Below are 20,188 nucleotides of genomic sequence, written 5' to 3' on the forward strand. Positions count from 1 at the left end.
TATCCTAAAAAGGGAAGTCCAGCAAACTAACAGCTGATCTCTTGGCAGAAATTCTACAAGCCAAAGAGAGTGGAAGCCTATATTCAACATTCTTAAACAAAAGAATTTTCAACCCAGAATTTCATATCCAGCCAAACTAAGCTTCATAAGTGAAGGAGAAATAAAATACCTTACAGACAAGAAAATGCTCAAAGATTTTGTCACCAGCAGGCCTGCCCTACAAGAGCTCCTGAAGGAAGCACTAAAAATGGAAAGGAACAACTGGTACCAGCCACTGCAAAAGCATGCCAAACTGCAAACACCATAACTGCTAGGAAGAAACTGCATCAACTAACAGGGAAAATAACCAGCTAACATATTAATGACAGGATCAAATTCAGACATAATGATATTAACTTTCAATGTAAATGGGCTAAATGTCCCCATTAAAAGACAGACTGGCAAACTGGATAGTGTCAGGACCCAACTGTGCTGTATTCAGGAGACCCATTTCATATGCAGAGACACACATTGGCTCAAAATAAAGGGATGGAGGAAGACCTACAGACCAAATGGAAAACAGACAAACAAAGAAATGAAAAGCAGGTTTTGCAATCCTAGTCTCTGATAAAACAGACTTTAAACCATGAAAGATCAAAAGAGACAAAGAAGGCCATTACATAATGGTAAAGAGATCAATTCAACAAGAAGAGCTAACTATCCTAAATATATATGCACCCAATACAGAAGCACCTAGATTCATGAGGCAAGTTCTTACAGACCTACAAAGAGACTTAGAATCACACACAATAATAATGGGAGACTGTAACACCCCACTGTCATCATCAGACAGAGCAACAAGACAGAATGTTAACAAGGATAACCAGGACTTGAACTCAGCTGTGGACCAAGTGGACCTAGCAGATATCTACAGAACTCTCCACCAGAAATCAACAGAGTATACATTCTTCTCAGCACCACATCACACTTATTCCAAAGTTGACCACAGATTTGGAAGTAAAGCACTCCTCAGCAAATTTAAAACAATAGAAATTATAACAAACTGTCTTTGTGATGAAAGTGCAATCAAATTAGAACTCACGGTTAAGAAATGCACTCAAAACCGCACAACTACATAGAAATTGAACAACCTGCTCCTGAATGACTACTGGGTAAATAACGAAACGAAGGCAGAGATAAAGATGTTCTTTGACACCAAGGAGAACAAAGACTAGACATACCAGAATCTCTGGGACACATTTAAAGCAGTGTGCAGAGGGAAACGGATAGCACCAAATGCCCACAAGAGAAAGCAGGAAAGATGTAAAATTGACAGGCTAACATCACAATTAATAGAGCTAGAGAATCAAGAACAAATACATTCAAAAGCTAGAAGAAGGCAAGAAATAACTAAGACCAGAGCAGAACTGAAGGAGATAGAGATATTAAAAAAAAAAACTCCTTCAAAAAATAAATGAATCCAGGATCTGGTTTTTTGGAAAGATCAACAAAATTGATAGACCACTAGCAAGACTAATAAAGGAGAAAAGAGAGAAGAATTGAATAGATGCAATACACCTTCACAAGACTAAACCAGGGAGATGTTGAATCCCTGAATAGATGATTAACAGGCTCAGAAATGGAGGTAATAATTAGTAGCCTATGAACCAAAGAAAATGCAGGTCCAGACCAGATTCACAGCTGAATTCTACCAAAGGTACAAAGAGGAGCTGACACCATTCCTTCTGAAACTATTTCAATCAACAGAAAAAGAGGGAATCCTCCCGAACTCATTTTATGAGGCCAGCATCATCCTGATACTAAAACCTGGCACAGACACAACAAAAAAATAAAATTTTGGACGAATATCCCTGATGAACTTTGAAGCAACAATCCTCAATAAAATACGGGCAAACCGAATCCAGCAGCACATCAAAAAGCTTATCCTGCACAATCCAGTTGGCTTCATCCCTGGGATGCAAGCCTGGTTCAACATATGCAAATCAATAAACGTAATCCATCATATAAGCAGAACAAAAGACAAAATCCACATGATTGTCTCATATGCAGAACAGACCGTTGACAAATTTCAACAGCCCTGCATGCTAAAAATTATCAATCAACTAGGTATGGATGGGATATATCTCAAAATAATAAGAGCTACTTGTGACAAACCCACAGCTAATATCATATTGAATGGCAAAACCTGGAAGCATTCACTTTGAAAACTGGCACAGGGATGCCCTCTTACCACTCCTATTCAACATATTGTTGGAAGTTCTGTCCAGTGTAATCAGGCAGGAGAAAGAAATAAAGGTTATTCAATTAGGAAATGAGGAAGTCAAATTGTCCCTGTTTGCAGATCACATGATTGTACACTTAGAAAACTCCATTGTCTCAGCCCAAAATCTCCTTAAGCTGACAAACAACTTCAGCAAAGTCTCAGAATACAAGATCAATGGGCAAAAATCACAAGCATACCTATACACCAATAACAGACAAACAGAGAGCCAAATCATGAGTGAACTCCCATTCACAATTGCTTCAAAGAGGATAAAATACCTAGGAATCCAACTTAAAAGGGATGTGAATGACATGACCTCTTCAAGGAGAACAACAAAGTACTGCTCAACAAAATGAAAGAGGACACAAACAAATGGAAGAACATTTCATGCTCATGGTTCAGCAAGTTGGAAACAATCTCCTTGGAGAATCTGCAAAGGGACTTTTGTAAGCCCACTTAGGCCTTTTGGGAAAACTGAATATCCCTAGATAAAAACAAGAAAGAAGCTACCTGTGTAACAACTTTGTGATGTGTGTATTCAACTCACAAATTTAAAACTTTATGTGGATTCAGCAGGTTGGAAACGCTCTTTGTGGAGAATCTACAATTGGACATTTGGCAGTCCATTGAGACCTAAGGGGAAAATCAGAATATCCCCAGAAAAAGTAGAAAGTAGCTATCTGTGAAACTGCTGTGTGATGTTTGAATTAATCTCACAGGGATAAAAATTTCTTTTGATTCAGCAGTTAGAAAATGCACATTTTGAGGAATCCGCTAAGGGACATTTAGTATCCCATTCAGGCCTACAGGGAGAAGTCAAATATCCTGAGATAAAAACTGGAAAGAATCTCTCTGTGAAACTGCTTTGTGATGTGTGAATTTATCTCTCAGTCGTAAATGTTTCTTTTGTTTCAGCAGGTTGGAAACACTCTTTTTGAAGAAAGTGCAATGGGGAATTTGGAAGCCCACTGTGGCCCATGGGGAAAAACTGAATACCCTAAGACAAAAACTAGAGAGAAGCTATCTTTGAAACTGCTATGTGATGTGTGGATTCATCCCATAGAGTTAAAACTTTCTTCTTATTGAGGAGATTGGAAACACCTTTTGGAAAATCTCACATGCGGGTGTCCATTAGGGCCTATGAAGAAAACCAGAATATCCCCATATAAAAACTAGAAAGAAACTATTTGTGAAATTGCTTTGTGATGTGTGGATTCACCTCACAGAGTTAAACTTTTCTATTGATTCAGCAGATTGGATACTTTTTTTTGGAGAATCTGCGATGGGACATTTTTGAGCCCTTTCTGGCCTATGGGGAAAAACTGAACATTCCCAGATAAAAATTAGAAAGAAGCCATTGGTGAAACTGCTTTGTAATGTGAAAATTCACCTTATAGATTTAAACCTTTCTATTCATTTAGAATGTTGGAAACACTCTTTTTGGAGAATCTACAAACTGGCATTTAGGAGCCCATTGAGGCTGATGGTACAAAACAGTCTATCCTCAGATAAAAACGAGAAAGAAGTTATCTGTGAAACAGCTTTGTGATGTGTGGATTCAGTTCACAGGGTTATACCATTCTTTTAATTCAGCAGTTTGGAAATGCTTCCTTTGTAGAATCTGTGAAGGGACATTTTGGAGCGCATTAAGGCCTATGATGAAAAACCAAATATCCCGCAATAAAAATTTGTAAGAAGCTTTCTGTGAAACTGCTTTGTGACGTTTGATTTCAGCACAGAGTAAACCTGTGTTTTGATTCCACAGATCAGAAACTCCTATTTTAGAATCTACAAAGGGTCATTTAGACTATACAAAGAGTCATTTTGGAGTGCAGTAAGGCCAATAGTGAAAAACCAAATATACCTAGAAGCAAAGAAACATGTTTTCTGTGAAAGTGCTTTGTCTCCATTCAGCTCACAGAGTTAAACTTTTTTTTTGATTCAGCAGTTTGGAAAAACTCATATTGTAGATTCTGTAAAGGGACACTTAGAAGGACCTTGAGACCTACAGTGAAAAACTGAATATCTTGTGATAAAATGTGTAAAGAAGCTATCTGTGGAACTGCTTTGTCATATGTGGATACAATTCACAGAGTTAAACCATTGTTTTAATTCAGCAGGTTGGAGACCCTCTTTTTGTAGAATCTGCAAAGGGACGTCTTGGAGCCCATTATGCCTATAGAGAAAAACAGAATATCTCATGATAAAATTTCAAAATAATCTATCTGTGAAATTTCTTTGCAATTAATGCTTTCAGCTCACAGAGTTAAATTTTTATTTTGATTCAGCAGGTGTGAAACACTTTTTGTAGAATATGCGAAGGGACATTTCAGATCACAGTAATGCATACGTAAAAAACTGAATATTCCATGATAAAAACTAAAGAGAAACTGTGAAACTGCTCTGTGATGTGTTGATTCACCTCACAGAGTTAAACTTTTCTTTTGATTCAGCATGTTGGAAACACCCTTTTTGTACAATCTGCTGAGGAACATTTTGGAGAATAGTGAGACCTATAGAGAAAAGTTGAATATCCCATGATAAAATCTTGAAAGAAGCTGTATGAGAAACTGCCTTGTGATATGTGGATTCAGCTCACAAGTTAAACCATTCTTTTCATTTGGTAGTTTGGAAACACTCTTTTGTAGAATCTGTGAAGGGACAGTTCAGAGGACAGTAAGGTCTATAGTGGAAAATCACATGGCCCTTTGTAAAAATTAGAAAGAAGTTATTTGTGAAACTGATTGATGATGTGTAGATTCAGCTCACAGAATTAAACATCTCTTTCCTTCCAGCATGTTGGAGACACACTTTTTGTACAATTTGCTAAGGAAGATTTTGGAGCACATAAGGCCTATAGTGAAAAATCAATATTCCATGAGAATAACTAAAAAGAAACTAAATCTGAAACATTATTCTTAGGTCTGCATTCAGCTCACAGATTTAACTTTTCTTTTTCATTCAGTAGTTTGGAAACTCTTTTTTGTAGAATCTGTGAAGGGACATTTCAGAGCCTACCAGGCATATAGCAAAAACAGAAGCATCCATGATGAAATTTAGAAAGAAGCTATCTGTGAAACTGCTCTGTGATATACAGATTTAGCTCACAGAGTTAAACCTTTCTTTGGATTCAGCAGTTTGGAAATACTCTTTTTGTAGAATTTGCTAATGAAAAATTTGGAACACACTAAGACCTACAGTGAAAAAGCTAACATCCTATATTAAAAACTAGAAAGAATCTATCTGTGAAACTGTTTTGTTTTGTGCGGATTCAGCTCACAGGGTTAAATTTTTCTCTTTTGATTCAGCAGTTTGGAAACACTGTCTTTGCGAAGGTACATTTTGGAGTGGAGTAAGGCCAATATTAAAAAAACTGAATATGCCATGATAAAAACTAGAAAGTTATCTGTGAAAACTGCTCTATGATGTGTGAATTCAGCTCAAAGAGTTAAACCATACTTTTGAATCAACAGTTTGGAAACTCTTTTTGTAGAATCTATGAAGGGACATTGAGGCCTATAGTGGAAATCTGAATGCCCTGTGATAAAAACCAGAAGGAAGCTATCTGTGAAATGGCTTTATGCTGTATGGCTTAGGCTCCTAGAGTTAAAATTTTCCTTTTTTTCAGCAGGATAGAAACACTGTTTATGTAAAATCTGTGAAGGGACATTTCAGAGTGCAGTAAGTCCTAAATTGAAAATTGTATATCCCACTAAAAAACTAGAAAGAATCTATCTGTGAAGCTGCTTTGTTATGTGTGGACTCAGCTCATACACTTAAACCTTTGTTTTCATTCACCTGCTTGGAAACACTCTTGTTTGGAGAATCTGCAAAAGAGCATTTCAAATCCCATTTTGCTTATAGAGAAAAGCAGAATATCCCACAATAATATCTAGAAAGAAGGTATCTGTGAAACTGCCTAGTGATATGTGAATACAGCTAACAGAATTTAAACTTTATTCTGATTCAGAAGTTTGGAAAAAGTGCTTTTGTAGAATCTGCAAAGGGACATTTCAGAGCATAGTAAGGCCCATAGTGAAAAACCGAATATCCCACAATAAAAACTAAAACTGTGATGTGTGGATTCAGCTCACAAAGTTAAACCGTTTTTTAATTCAGTGGTTCGGAAAGTCTTTTTGCAGAATCTGTGAAGGAATATTTCAGAGCACAATAAGGCCTATAGTGAAAAATCAAAAATCCCATGATAAAATCTAGAAAGAAGCTATCTGTGAAAACGTTTGTCAAGTCTCCATTCAGCTCACAAGGTTAAACCATTCTTTTTATTCAGCAGTTTGCAAAAGCTCTTTGTGTAGGATCTGTGAAGCCACATTTTGAGACCACTAGGCCTACAGTGAAAAAGTGAACATCTCATGATGAAATCTAGAAAGAAGCTAGAGAGAAACTATTTTGCTATTTGAGGATTCAGTTCAAACAGTTAAACTGTTTTTTTGGCTCTGCAGTTTGGAAACACTTTTTTTTGTAGAATCTGTGAAGGGACATTTCAGGGTACCATCAGGCCTACAGTGAGAAACAGAATATTCCTAGATAAAAACTAGAAAGAGATTGTCTGTGAAACTGCTTCCTGTGTATTCAGCTCACAGATTTAAACCTTATTTTGATTCATCAGTTAGAAAACACTCTTTTTGTAGAATCTGCAAAGAGAAATTTTGGAGCACAGTGAGCCCCATAATGATAAAGTGAATATTCCATGATTAAAAACCAGAAAGAAGCAATCTTTGAAACTGCTTTGTGAAGTGTGCATTCAGTTCACAGAATTAAACTGGTCTTTTGATTCAGCAGTTTGGAAACACCATTTTTGTAGGATATGTAGAGACATTTCTGAGCACAGTAAAGACTGTAGTGAAAAACAAATTATCCCACAATAAAAATTAGAAGGAAGAATAGTTGTCAGTCTGCTTTGTGATGTGTGCACTCAGCTCACAAAGTTAAACCTTTCTTTTCATTCAGCAGTTTGGAAAATCTCTTTTTGCAGAATCTGTGAATGGATATTTCTGAGGACATTGAGGCCTATAGTGAAAAAGTGAATAGCCCATGATAAAAATTAGTAAGAAGCAATCTGTGAAACTTCTTTGTCATGTGTCAATTCAGCTCATAGAGTTTAGCCTCTCTTTTGATTCAGTAGGTTGGTAACTCCCTTCTTGTAGAATAAACAAAGAGATATTTCAGAGAAAAGTAAAACCTGTAGTGAAAAACAGAAAGTCCCACGATAGAAACTAAAAAGCAGCCATCTACAAAACTGCTTTGTGATGTGTGCATTCAGTTCTCAAAGTTAAAATTACCTTTGATTTGGTGGTTTCAAAACACTATTTTTGTAGCATCTGCTAAGGGACATTTCAGAATGCAGTAAGAAAGAAACTGAATAGCCTATTTAAAAACTAGAAAGAAGCTATCTGTGAAACTGCTTTGTGAAGTCTCCATTCAGCTCACAGTGTTAAAATTTTCATTTGATTCAGTGTTTGGAAACACTCTTTTTGTAGAATCTGTAAAGGGACATTTTGGAATACAGTAGGCCTATAGTGAAATACAGAATATCCCATGATAAAATCCAGAAATAATCTATCTGTTAACCTGCTTTGTGAAATGTGGATTCATCACACAATGTTAAACCACTCGTTTGATTTAGCAGTTTTAAACACTCTTTTTGTAGAACCAGAGAAGGGAAATTTTGGAGCATAATAAGGCCTACAATGAAAAAACAAGTATCTCTAGACAAAAACGGGAAAAAGTTATCTGTGAAATTGCTTTCTGATGTGTGCTTTCAGCTCACACAGTGAAATTTTTCTTTTGGTTTTGATTTTGTATAATTTGGAAGGTATTGAGGCCTGTGGTAAAAAATTGAACATCCCATGATAAAAACTAAAAGAAGTTACCTGTGAAACTGCTTCATGATGTCTGGATTCAGCTCTCAGAAGTAAACCTTTCTTTTCATTCAGCAGTTTGGAAACACTTTTTTTAGAACATGCAAAGGGACATTTTGGTGGACATTGAGGCCTACAGTAAAAAACCTAGTAGCCCACAATAAAAACTAGTAAAAAGCTGTCTGTGAAAATGCTTTGTGATGTGTGTATTCAGCTCACAATGTTAAGCCTTTCATTTGATTCAGTTCAGTGGAAACACTCTTTTTCTAGAATATGTGAAGGGACACTTCAGAGCACAGGAAGGCCAATAGTAAAAAACAGAAGATCTTGCAATAAAAACAAAAAGAAGCTATCTGTGCAACTGCTTTGTGATGTCATTCAGCTGACAGAATTAAACCTTTCTGTTGATTCAGCAGTTTGGAAACACACTTTTTGAAAAATCTGCAAAGGGATATTTCAGAGACAACCAGGCTGATAGTGTAAAACAGAGTATTTCATCATAAAATCTTAAAGAAACTATCTGTGAAACTTCTTTTGGAATATCTCAATTCAGCTCACAGCATTAAATCTTTCTTTTGATTCAGATATTGGAAGCACCCCTTTTGTGAAATACGCTAAAAGATATTTCAGAGTACAGTAAAATGTACCGTGAACAGCAGAATATCCCACGACAGAATCTAAAAAGATATTATCTGTGAAACTGCTTTGTGATATCTGCATTCAACTCACAAAATTAAACCTTTCTTTTGATTCAGCAGTTTGGGAACACTCTTTTTCTAAAATCTACAAAGGGATATTTCAGAGACAACTTGGCCTATAGTGGAAAACCTAACATCTTACATTAATATCTAGAAAGAAGGTATCTGTGAAACTGCTTTGTGATGTTGGATTCAGCTCACAGTGTTAAATTTTTCTTTTGATTCAGCAGGCTTGAAACACTTCTTTGGAGAATCTGAGAAGAGACATTTCAGAACACATTAAGGTCTTTTGTGAAAAACTGAATATTGCTTGTAAAAACTGAAAAAAAAACAAGTTTTCTGAGAAACTGCTTTGTGATGTCTGCATTCACCTTATACAGCCAACCCCTTCTTTTGACTCACCAGTTTTGAAACACACTTTTTGTAGAAGCTGCAGAGACATTTCAGAGTTTTTTGAGGCATATTGTGAAAAAACCATCATCTCGTGTTGAAAACTAGAAAGAAGCTCTCTGTGAAACTTCTTTGTAATGTCTGCATTTATGTCAGAAAGTTAAAGTTTTCTTTTGATTCAGTAGTTTGGAATTGGATTTTTTTTTTTTTTTTTTTTTTTTTTTTTTTTTTTTTTTGGAGAATCTACAAGCGACAATTTGGAGCCTAATAAGTCTTTAGTGAAAATCGAAATATTGGGAGGAGCCAAGATGGCCGAATAGGAACAGCTCCGGTCTACAGCTCCCAGCGCGAGTGACGCAGAAGACGGGTGATTTCTGCATTTCCATCTGAGGTACCGTGTTCATCTCACTAGGGAGTGACAGACAGTGGGCGCAGGTCAGTCGGTGAGTGCACCGTGCGCCAGCCGAAGCAGGGGTGAGGCATTGCCTCACTCGGGAAGCGCAAGGGGTCAGGGAGTTCCCCTTCCAGGGGTGACAGACGGCACCTGGAAAATCGGGCCACTCCCACCCGAATACTGTGCTTTTCCGACGGGCTTAGGAAACGGTGCCCCAGGAGAGTATAGCCCGCACCTGGCTCAGAGGGTCCTACGCCCACGGAGTCTCGCTGATTGCTAGCACAGCAGTCTGAGATCAAACAGCAAGTCGGCAGCGAGGCTGGGGGAGGGGCGCCCGCCATTGCCCAGGCTCACTTAGGTAAACAAAGCAGCCTGGAAGCTTGAACTGGGTGGAGCCCACCACAGCTCAAGGAGGCCTGCCTGCCTCTGTAGGCTCCACCTCTGGGGGCAGGACACAGACAAACAAAAAGACAGCAGGAAGCTCTGCAGACTTAAATGTCCCTGTCTGACAGCTGTGAGGAGAGCAGTGGTTCTCCCAGCACGCAGCTGGAGATCTGAGAACGGGCTGACTGCCTCCTCAAGTGGGTCCCTGACCCCTGACCCCCGAGCAGCCTAACTGGGAGGCACCCCCCAGCAGGGGCAGACTGACACCTCACACGGCCGGCCAGGTACTCCAACAGACCTGCAGCTGAGGGTTCTGTCTGTTAGAAGGAAAATTAACAGAAAGGACATCCACACCAAAAACCCATCTGTACATCACCATCATCAAAGACCAAAAGTAGATAAAACCACAAAGATGGGGAAAAAACAGAGCAGAAAAACTGGAAACTCTAAAAACCAGAGTACCTCTCCTCCTCCAAAGGAATGCAGTTCCTCACCAGCAACGGAACAAAGCTGGACGGAGAATGACTTTGACGAGCTGAGAGAAGAAGGCTTCAGACGATCAAATTACTCCGAGCTACGGGAGGATATTCAAACCAAAGGCAAAGAAGTTGAAAACTTTGAAAAAAATTTAGAAGAATGTATAACTAGAATAACCAATACAGAGAAGTGCTTAAAGGAGCTGATGGAGCTGAAAACCAAGGCTCGAGAACTACGTGAAGAATGCAGAAGCCTCAGGAGCCGATGCGATCAAATGGAAGAAAGGGTATCAGCCCTGGAAGATGAAATGAATGAAATGAAGCGAGAAGGGAAGTTTAGAGAAAAAAGAATAAAAAGAAACGAGCAAATCCTCCAAGAAATGTGGGACTATGAGAAAAGACCAAATCTACGTCTGATTGGTGTACCTGAAAGTGACGGGGAGAATGGAAACAAGTTGGAAAACACTCTGCAGGATATTATCCAGGAGAACTTCCCCAATCTAGCAAGGCAGGCCAACATTCAGATTCAGGAAATACAGAGAACGCCACAAAGATACTCCTCGAGAAGAGCAACTCCAAGACACATAATTGTCAGATTCACCAAAGTTGAAATGAAGGAAAAAATGTTAAGGGCAGCCAGAGAGAAAGGTCGGGTTACCATCAAAGGGAAGCCCATCAGACTAACAGCGGATCTCTCAGCAGAAACCCTACAAGCCAGAAGAGAGTGGGGGCCAATATTCAACATTCTTAAAGAAAAGAATTTTCAACCCAGAATTTCATATCCTGCCAAACTAAGCTTCATAAGTGAAGGAGAAATAAAATACTTTACAGACAAGCAAATGCTGAGAGATTTTGTCACCACCAGGCCTGCCCTAAAAGAGCTCCTGAAGGAAGCGCTAAACATGGAAAGGCACAACCGGTACCAGTCACTGCAAAATCATACCGAAATGTAAAGAACATCGAGACTAGGAAGAGACTGCATCAACTAATGAGCAAAATATCCAGCTAACATCATAATGACAGGATCAAATTCACACATAACAATATTAACTTTAAATGTAAATGGACTAAATCCTCCAATTAAAAGACACAGACTGGCAAACTGGATAAAGACTCAAGACCCATCAGTGTGCTGTATTCAGGAAACCCATCTCACGTGCAGAGACACACATAGGCTCAAAATAAAAGGATGGAGGAAGATCTACCAAGCAAATGGAAAACAAAAAAAGGCAGGGGTTGCAATCCTAGTCTCTGATAAAACAGACTTTAAACCAACAAAGATCAAAAGAGACAAAGAAGGCCATTACATAATGGTAAAGGGATTAATTCAACAAGAAGAGCTAACTATCCTAAATATATATGCACCCAATACAGGAGCACCCAGATTCATAAAGCAAGTCCTGAGTGACCTACAAAGAGACTTAGACTCCCACACATTAATAATAGGAGACTTTAACACCCCACTATCAACATTAGACAGATCAACGAGACAGAAAGTCAACAAGGATACCCAGGAATTGAACTCAGCTCTGCACCAAGCGGACCTAATAGACATCTACAGAACCCTCCACCCCAAATCAACAGAATATACATTTTTTTCAGCACCACACCACACCTATTCCAAAATTGACCATATACTTGGAAGTAAAGCTCTCCTCAATAAATGTAAAAGAACAGAAATTGTAACAAACTGTCTCTCAGATCACAGTGCAATCAAGCTAGAACTCAGGATTAAGAATCTCACTCAAAACCGCTCAACTACGTGGAAACTGAACAACCTGCTCCTGAATGACTACTGGGTACATAACGAAATGAGGGCAGAAATAAAGATGTTCTTTGAAACCAACGAGAACCAAGACACAACATACCAGAATCTCTGGGATGCATTCAAAGCAGTGTGTAGAGGGAAATTTATAGCACTAAATGCCCACAAGAGAAAGCAGGAAAGATCCAAAATTGACACCCTAACATCACAATTAAAAGAACTAGAAAAGCAAGAGCAAACACATTCAAAAGCTAGCAGAAGGCAAGAAATAACTAAAATCAGAGCAGAACTGAAGGAAATAGAGACACAAAAAACCCTTCAAAAAATAAATGAATCCAGGAGCTGGTTTTTTGAAAGGATCAACAAAATTGATAGACCGCTAGCAAGATTAATAAAGAAAAAAAGAGAGAAGAATCAAATAGATGCAATAAAAAATGATAAAGGGGATATCACCACCGATCCCACAGAAATACAAACTACCATCAGAGAATATTACAAACACCTCTATGCAAATAAACTAGAAAATCTAGAAGAAATGGATAAATTCCTCGACACATACACCCTCCCAAGACTAAACCAGGAAGAAGTTGAATCTCTGAATAGACCAATAACAGGAGCTGAAATTGTGGCAATAATCAATAGCTTACCAACCAAAAAGAGTCCAGGTCCAGATGGATTCACACCGGAATTCTACCAGAGGTACAAGGAGGAGCTGGTACCATTCCTTCTGAAACTATTCCAATCAATAGAAAAAGAGGGAATCCTCCCTAACTCATTTTATGAGGCCAGCATCATCCTGATACCAAAGCCTGGCAGAGACACAACAAAAAAAGAGAATTTTAGACCAATATCCTTGATGAACATTGATGCAAAAATCCTCAATAAAATACTGGCAAACAGAATCCAGCAGCACATCAAAAAGCTTATCCACCATGATCAAGTGGGCTTCATCCCTGGGATGCAAGGCTGGTTCAATATACGCAAATCAATAAATGTAATCCAGCATATAAACAGAATGAAAGACAAAAACCACATGATTATCTCCATAGATGCAGAAAAGGCCTTTGACAAAATTCAACAACCCTTCATGCTAAAAACTCTCAATAAATTAGGAATTGATGGGACGTATCTCAAAATAATAAGAGCTATTTATGACAAACCCACAGCCAATATCATACTGAATGGGCAAAAACTGGAAGCATTCCCTTTGAAAACTGGCACAAGACAGGGATGCCCTCTCTCACCACTTCTATTCAACATAGTGTTGGAAGTTCTGGCCAGGGCAATTAGGCAGGAGAAGGAAATCAAGGGTATTCAATTAGGAAAAGAGGAAGTCAAATTGTCCCTGTTTGCAGATGACATGATAGTATATCTAGAAAACCCCATTGTCTCAGCCCAAAATCTCCTTAAGCTGATAAGCAACTTCAGCAAAGTCTCAGGATACAAAATCAATGTGCAAAAATCACAAGCATTCTTATACATCAATAACAGACAAACAGAGAGCCAAATCATGAGTGAACTCCCATTCACAATTGCTTCAAAGAGAATAAAATACCTAGGAATCCAACTTACAAGGGATGTCAAAGACCTCTTCAAGGAGAACTACAAACCACTGCTCAAGGAAATAAAAGAGGATACAAACAAATGGAAGAACATTCCATGCTCATGGGTAGGAAGAATCAATATCATGAAAATGGCCATCCTTCCCAAGGTAATTTACAGATTCAATGCCATCCCCATCAAGCTGCCAATGACTTTCTTCACAGAATTGGAAAAAACTACTTTAAAGTTCATATGGAACCAAAAAAGAGCCCGCATCGCCAAGTCAATCCTAAGCCAAAAGAACAAAGCTGGAGGCATCACACTACCTGACTTCAAACTATACTACAAGGCTACAGTAACCAAAACAGCATGGTACTGGTACCAAAACAGAGATATAGATCAATGGAACAGAACAGAGCCGTCAGAAAAAATGCCACATATCTACAAGTATCTGATCTTTGACAAACCTGACAAAAACAAGAAATGGGGAAAGGATTCCCTATTTAATAAATGGTGCTGGGAAAACTGGCTAGCCATATGTAGAAAGCTGAAACTGGATCCTTTCTTACACCTTATACAAAGATCAATTCAAGATGGATTAAAGACTTAAATGTTAGACCTAAAACCATCAAAACCCTAGAAGAAAACCTAGGCATTACCATTCAGGACATAGGCATGGGCAAGGACTTCATGTCTAAAACACCAAAAGCAATGACCACAAAAGACAAAATTGACAAATGGGATCTAATTAAACTCAAGAGCTTCTGCACAGCAAAAGAAACTACCATCAGAGTGAGCAGGCAACCTACAAAATGGGAGAAAATTTTCGCAACCTACTCATCTGACAAAGGGCTAATATCCAGAATCTACAATGAACTCCAACAAATTTACAAGAAAAAAACAAACAACCCCATCAAAAAGTGGGCGAAGGACATGAACAGACACTTCTCAAAAGAAGACATTTATGCAGCCAAAAAACACATGAAAAAATGCTCACCCTCACTGGCCATCAGAGAAATGCAAATCAAAACCACAATGAGATACCATCTCACACCAGTTAGAATGGCAATCATTAAAAAGTCAGGAAACAACAGGTGCTGGAGAGGATGTGGAGAAATACGAACACTTTTACACTGTTGGTGGGACTGTAAACTAGTTCAACCCTTGTGGAAGTCAGTGTGGCGATTCCTCAGGGATCTAGAACTAGAAATTCCATTCGACCCAGCCATTCCATTACTGGGTATATACCCAAAGGACTATAAATCATGCTGCTATAAAGACACATGCACACGTATGTTTATTGCCGCATTATTCACAATAGCAAAGACTTGGAACCAACCCAAATGTCCAACAATGATAGACTGGATTAAGAAAATGTGGCACATATACACCATGGAATACTATGCAGCCATAAAAAATGATGAGTTCATGTCCTTTGTAGGGACATGGATGAAATTGGAAATCATCATTCTCAGTAAACTATCACAAGAACAAAAAACCAAACACCGCATATTCTCACTCATAGGTGGGAATTGAACAATGAGAACACATGGACACAGAAAGGGGAACATCAGACTTCAGGGACTGTTGTGGGGTGGGGGGAGGGGGGAGGGATAGCATTGGGAGATATACCTAATGCTAGATGACAGGTTGGTGGGTGCAGCGCACCAGCATGGCACATGTATACATATGTAACTTACCTGCACATTGCGCACATGTACCATAAAACCTAAAGTATAATAATAATAATAATAATAATAATAATAATAATAATAATAATAAATTATGACTTAAAAATAAAAAAAAAAAAAAAGAAAATCGAAATATCCTGTGATAAAAACTAGAAAGTCGTTATCTGTGAAACTGCTTTATGATATGTGTATTTGGATGAGTTAAACTTTTCTTTTGATTCAGCAGGTTGAAAACACTGTATTTGTAGAAACTGTGAAAGGACATTTCAGAGGGCAATAAGGCCTGTGGTAAAATACTGAATATCCCTAGATAAAAACCAGAAAGAATTTATGTGAAACTACTATGTGGCATCTGCATTTACCTCACAAAGTAAATATTTTGATTTAGCAGATTGGAAACACATTTTTTTTTTTTTTAGATGGAGTTTCACTGTGTCACCCAGGCTGGACTGCTATGGTGTGATCTCGGCTCACTGCAACTTCTGTCTCCCAGACTCAAGTGATTCTCCTGCCTCAGCCTCCCTAGTAGCTGGGATTACAAGCATATGCCACCATGCTTGGCTAATTTTGTAATTTTAGTAGAGATGGCATTTCTCCATGTTGGTCAGGCTGGTTTTGAACTCCTGCCCTCAGGTGATCTGCCTGCCTCGGCCTCCCAAAGAGCTGGAGTTACATGCATGAGCCACTGCACCTTCCTTTGGAGATACTTTTTTTGTGGAAGAGATGTTTTAGAGCACATTGAGGTTTGTAGTGAAAAACTGAGTATCTTGTGATTAGAAACTAGAAAGAAGCACTGTGTGAAACTGCTTAGTTATGAAAGGACTCAGCTTGCAGAGTTAAATCTTTCTTCTGGTTTAGCAGATTGGAAACACTATTTTTGTGGAATATGCAAGAAAATATTACAGAGCACAGTGAGGTATATAGTGAAAAACATAATATCTCACAAAAAAACTACAAAGAAGCTATCTGTGAAACTGCTTTGTGATGTGTGGAATCAGATCACAGAGTTGTATTTTTGTTTTGACACAGGAGTTTGGAAAAACCCCTTTTGTTGCATCGCCTAAGGGACATTTCAGAGTGCACAAAGGCCTATATTGAAAAACCGAATATCTTGCCATTAAAATCTAGAAACAAGGTATCTGTGAAACTGCTTTGTGATGTGTGGATTCTGCTCCCAGAATTAAACCTGTCTTTTGATTCAAAAGTTTAGAAACACTCTTTGTAGAATACACAAATGGATATTTCAAAGCATAGTATAGCTGATAGTGCAAAACCAAATAACTTGAGATAAAAATTAAAAAGATGCTACGTTTGAAAAATTAAAAAGATGCTATGTATGATTTTTGTAGAATCAGCTAAGGGACTTTTCTGAGCACACTAAGGCCTATAGTGTAAAACTGAATATACTGTGATAAAAACAAGAAAGAAGCAATCTGTTAAAATACTTTTTGTTGTGTGCATTCAGGTCAGTGTTAAAACTTTCCTTTGATTCAGAATTTTGGAAATACTCTTTTTGTAGAATCTGTGAGGGGCATTTCTGAGGCCACTAAGCCTATAGTGAAAAATCAAATATCTTGTGATAAAATATTGAAAGAAGCTAGCTGAGAAACTGCTTTGTGATGTGTGGATTCAGCTTACAAAGTTAAATTGTTCCTTTCATTCAGCAGTTTGGAAACACTCTTTTGTAAAATCTGCAAAAGGGCATTTTGGAGTGCAGTAAGGCCTATAGTGAAAAATCGAATATCCCTAGATAAAAACTAGAAAGAAGCTCTCTGTGAAACTGCTTTGTGATATGTGCATTCAGCTCACAGAATTAAAACTTACTTTTGATTCAGCCATTTGGAAACACTCTTTTTATAGAATCTGTGAAGGGACATTTTAGAGGGCAATCAGGCTTATCTTGAAAAATCGAATGTCCCATGATAAATTCTAGAAAGAAGCTATCTGTGAAACTGCTTCATGGTGTGTGGATTCATCTCTTGTACAATCTACAAAGGCATATTTCATAGGACACAGAGTCCTATAGTGAAAAAGCAAATAGCCTGTGATAAAAACTAACAAGAAACTATCTGTGAAACTTCCTTGAAATGTGTGGATTCTGCTTCCAGAGTTAAACCTGTCTTTTAATTCACCAGCCTGGAAACACTCTATTTGTAGAATCTGCTAAGGGACATTTCAGAGCACGTTAAGGCATATAATGAAAAGCCCAATATCCCATGATAAAAATTAGGAAGAATCTATCTGTGAAACTGCTTTGTGATGTCTGCATTCAGATCACAGGTGTAAGCCTTTCTTTTGACTCAACACTTGGAAGTACTCTTTTTGTAGAATCTGTGAAGGCATATTTCAGAGGCCATTAGGCCTATAGTCAAAAACTGAATATCCCAAAATGAAAACAGAAAGAAGCTAACTGGGAAACTGCTTTGTGGTGTCTACATTCAGCTCACAGAATTAAACCTTTCTTTTTATTCCACAGTTGGGAAACACTCTTTTTGAAGGATCTAGAAGAGACATTTCAAAGCCCACCATGCCAATAGGAAAAAAATGAATATCTAGTGATAAAATCTAGAAAGTAGCTGTCTGCAAAACTGAATTATGAAGTGTGGATTCAGCTCACAAAATTAAACTGTTTTTTCTGATTCAGCAGTTTTGAAACACTCTTTTTGTAGAATCAGTGAAGGGACATTTCAGTGCACAGTAATGCCTACAGTGAAAAGCCAATTATTCCATGATAAAAGCTAGAAAGAAGAAATCTGTGTAATCGTTTTGTGATGTGTGTATTCAACTCACAGAGTTAAATCTATCTTTTGATTCAGCAGGTTGGAAACACTGTTTTTGTGGGATCTGAGTGATATTTCAGAGAGCAGAAAGACCCATATTGAAAAACCAAATATCCCTAGATAGAAAACTAAAAAGAAGTTTTCTGTGAAACTGCTTTTTGATGCATGCATTCAGCTCAGAGTTAAACCTTTCTTTTGATTCAGCTATTTGGAAACACTCTTTCTGTAGAATCTGCAAAGGTACATTTCAAAGTGCATTAAGGCCTATAGTGAAAAAACGAATATCCCTGAAAAAAAAAGTAGAAAGAAGTTATCATAGAACTTATTTCTGGTGTGTGCATTTAGCTTACAGAGTTAAACCTTACTGTTGATTCAGCAGTTTGGAAACACTCCTTTTGTGGATTTAGCAAAGGGATATTTGGGAGGGCATTGAAGCCTATAGTGAAACATTGAATATTCCTTGATAAACAATTGAAAGAAACTCCCTGTAAAACTGCTTCGTGAGGTTTGGATTCAGTTTACAGATTTAAACTTTTGTTTTCATTCAGCAGTTTAGAAACACCCTTTTTGTAGAATCTGCGGGAGACATTTCAGAATGCAGTAAAGCCTATAGTGAAAAACTGATTATCCCACAATAAAAAGTATAAAGAAGTTATTTCTGAATCTGATTTGTGATATGTGCATTCAGCTCACAGAGCTAAACAATTGTTTTCATTCAGCAGTTGGGAAACATTGTTTTTTTAGACTCTACCAAGAGATATTTCGGAGTGTATTGAGGTCTGCAGTGAAAAACTGAAAAGCCCAGGTTAAAAACTAGTAAGAAGCTATCTGTGAAACTGCTTTGTGATGTGTGCATTTAGCTCACAGAGTTAAGCCTTTGTTTTGATTCAGCACATTGGAAACATTCTTTTTTGTAGAATCTACAAAGTGATATTTTGGGGCACAGTAAGGCCTGCAGTGAAAAACAGAATATCTCAAAATACAAACTACGAAGAAGTTCTTTGTGAAACTGCTTTGTGATGTGTGCATCCAGCTCAAAGAATTAAATTTAACTTTTGATTCAACACTTTGGGAACACTCTTTTTCTAGAATCTGTGAATGGATATTTCAAAAGGCATTGAGGTCTATACTGAAAAAATGAATATGCCACTATTAAAACTAGAAAAATAATCGGCTGGACATGGTGGCTTTTGCCTGTAGTCCTAGCATTCTGGGATGCCTGAGTGGGTGGATCATGAGGTCAGGAGTTCAGGACTAGCCTGGCCAAGATGGTGAATCCCTGTTGCTTGTATAAAAACAAAAATTAGCCAGGCACAGTGACAGGAGCCTAAATCTCAGCTACTTGGTAGGTTGAGGTCAGAGAATCAATGAACTAGGGTGGCAGAGGTTGCTGTGTGCCAAGATCAATCCTCTGCAACCCCAGCATGGGTGACAGTGTGAGACTCCATCTCAAAAAAAAAAATCTAGAAAGAATCTATCTGTGAAACTGCTTTGTGATGTGTGCATTCAGCTCACAGAGTGAAACCTTTATTTTGATTCAGCAGATTGGAAAAACTCTGTTTACACTAACTATAAAGTGACATTTTGGGGAATAGTGAGGCCTATAGTGAAAAACAGAATATCCCAAAATAGCTAGTAAGAAGCAATTTGTGAAACTGCTTGTGATGCATACATTCAGCTCAGAGAGTTAAAGCTTACTTCTGATTCAGCAGTTTGGAAACACTCTTTTGGTAGAATCTGTGAAGCAGTATTTAGGAGTCCACTGAGGCAAATAGTGAAAAACCAAATATCCTGAAATAAAAACTAGAAAGAAGCTATCTGTGAAACTGCTTTGTGTTGTGTGCTTTCAATTCTTGTTGTACAGCATTACATTTGGTTCAACAATTTTAAAACACATTTTTTGTAGGATCTGTGAAAGGATATTAT

The sequence above is a fragment of the Pongo pygmaeus genome, chromosome Y, assembly GCF_028885625.2.
Source record: "Pongo pygmaeus isolate AG05252 chromosome Y, NHGRI_mPonPyg2-v2.0_pri, whole genome shotgun sequence".
Lineage (NCBI taxonomy): Eukaryota > Metazoa > Chordata > Mammalia > Primates > Hominidae > Pongo > Pongo pygmaeus.